We start from the raw sequence: 2,651 nt of genomic DNA on the forward strand, positions 1-2,651 counted from the left end.
AGGCGATCTCCTTGCCCGTACAAACTCCTTGGTTCAACCCCACAATCTTGACGGAGCCTCCCAAGTGACACCTAACCAATCTAGGAGACACCACTTTCCAAGAGGTAACAAATAGTGTGTTGATGATGAACTCCTTACTCTTGTGCTTCAAATGATAGTCTCCCCAACACTCAACTCTCTCTCATAGGATAGGATTTGGTGGAAAGATGATTTGAGTGAAAAGCAACTTGGGGAAGGCTAGAAATCAAGATTTATGTGGTTGGAATGAAGTATCTTGACCTCAACACAAGTGTAGGTGGTTCTCTCTCAGAAAATGTATGTTGGAAGTGTAGGCATGTTCTGATGGCTCTCTCCATGAATGAAGAGAGGTTGGAGGGGTATATATAGCCTCCACACAAAATCTAACCGTTACACACAAATCACCAAACTCGGTGGGACCGAATCATACAACTCGGTCAGACCGATTTAGTTCATAATGTGACCGTTAGGGTTTTCGGTGGGACTGACTTGTCAACTCGGTGGGACCAATATCATTAGGGTTAGGGCATAACATAATCTCGGTGAGACCGATTACACAAACTCGGTGAGACCGATTTTGGTAATAGACTAACCAGAGAGTTGGTCAGGCAATCTCGGTGGGACCGATTCGCTCTCCCGGTAGGACCGAAACGTTACGAAAGGGAAACAAAGAGTTTGCATTGCAATCTCGGTGGGACCGATCGCTCATCTCGGTTGGACCGAAACGTTACGAAGGGAAATAGAGAGATTACAATCCCATCTCGGTGAGACCGAGATCCCTATCGGTGGGCCGAAAAGACTAGGGTTTGTGGCAGTGGCTATGTCAAGTGAACTCGGTGGTGCCGGATAGATCAAATCGGTGGGGCCGAGTTTGACTTTTGGTTTGGGATATATTTGGATATGAGAAAGTGGTTGAGGGTTGTGGAGCATATCACTAAGCACTTTGAGCAAGAACCTCATTAAGCAACACCTCATCCCCTCTTAATAGTATTGGCTTTTCCTATGGACTCAATGTGATCTTGGATCACTAAAAATGAAATGTAGAGTCTTGTGCTTTGAGCTTGAGCCAATCCTTTTGTCCTTAGCATTTTGAGGGGTCCACTTTCTAATCCATGCCATGCCAATCATTGAGCTTTTTTTGAAATATTTATCTTCAAGTAGCATTAGCTCAATGAGCTATATGTTGTTAGGAATTACCAAAACCACCCAGGGATAGTTGCACTTTCAATCTCCCCCTTTTTGGTAATTGATGACAACATATAGACCAAAGCTTCGACAAATGATTATAAGATTGAAAAACATCGTCGCTTTGAGAAGTATGTGATAAGCAAGAGCTCCCCCTAAATTTGTGCATTATTTAAAATTTGCTTTTGAATGCAAATGCACAATCGATTAAGATCATGGGTTACTCTTCCATGTCACATACATCTTGGTGGATCGCTCAAAATGATAGAAATTAAAAGCATGCACTCATCACCAAGCAAGTGAATGATCATATATGGAATATAAAGGATAGCATCATTCAACCAAACATTAAGGTAGCATATGATCAACCACATGATCATATAAGTATCTCACAAGGACACAAAGTATCTCACACAAGCACACAATAAAGTAGTTCAACCAAAATAGCAAGAGAGATAAAAAGCAAGAGACACTCTCTCAAAGCCTATGATCTATACATATTTCTCCCCCTTTGGCAACAAGTTACCAAAAAGTTTGAAAATGCATAGTGCTATACGTCTCTCAGGCTTGGCCTTTGGGAGGTGGTGTAGATAGAACTCCAAGGACGAAGGCTTCCGACGAAGTAGTTGGAGCTGATGGAGTGGGTGCTGGAGGTGTGGCACTGGAGCTGTAGCTGCTGGTGCTGACACTGAAGCTCTAGCATCTGAGACTGGCACTGCAGCAGACCTTGGACCTCGTGGCACACACTTAAAAGCATCAGTGGTTGCTTTTCCTCTCCTCTCCTTTGCTTCCTCCTGAAGCTGATCAACTGCAGTCTGAATCTCAGTCACCTTCAGATCAAGATCATAGAATTTTGTTTCCACCATCCTCTCCAGGCTCTCCTGATTCTGAGTCGGGGTGGCCAAGCCCTTCTTAATCCTCAGTGTAGCTTGAATCAGATAGCCTAACTGATCTTGCTTGCTCTTCAGGAAGACTCGAGATGCCTCTTCAACACTTGGCATTTGGCCAGCTTTCTCAGCCTTTTCCTTGGCTCTCTTCTCCTGGACTTGAGGTGATGATGGTTCTTCATCATTCATCACAACAGTGTTGTCTTCAAACTCAGGATATAGAGGTAGATGCTCCTTGTCCAGCAAGTAAGTCCCTGTGCCCATTTTAGAGTTGATGAGCTCCTGAATGTGTGGAGCATATCCACAACTCCTCTTTTGATCAGCAGCAGTCCTTTTGATCGTTTCTACAATCAAGCTCATAACTTTGAACTTCTAGGGGACATCAAAAATTTGTAGCATGTTGATGGAGTGCCCTCGGATCATCTTGTGATCTCCTGACTTGGGTAGCAATGTGTGCCTTAAGATCCAGTTAATGGTAGGCAGACCAGACAACATATAGTGTACATATCCAAACTTATGTGTTTCTAAAGCCTTATCAAGGATCTCCTTGTACATGTTTGC

Source organism: Triticum urartu, chromosome 1A (assembly GCF_056163025.1).
Source record: "Triticum urartu cultivar PI428250 chromosome 1A, HENAU_Tu73, whole genome shotgun sequence".
Lineage (NCBI taxonomy): Eukaryota > Viridiplantae > Streptophyta > Magnoliopsida > Poales > Poaceae > Triticum > Triticum urartu.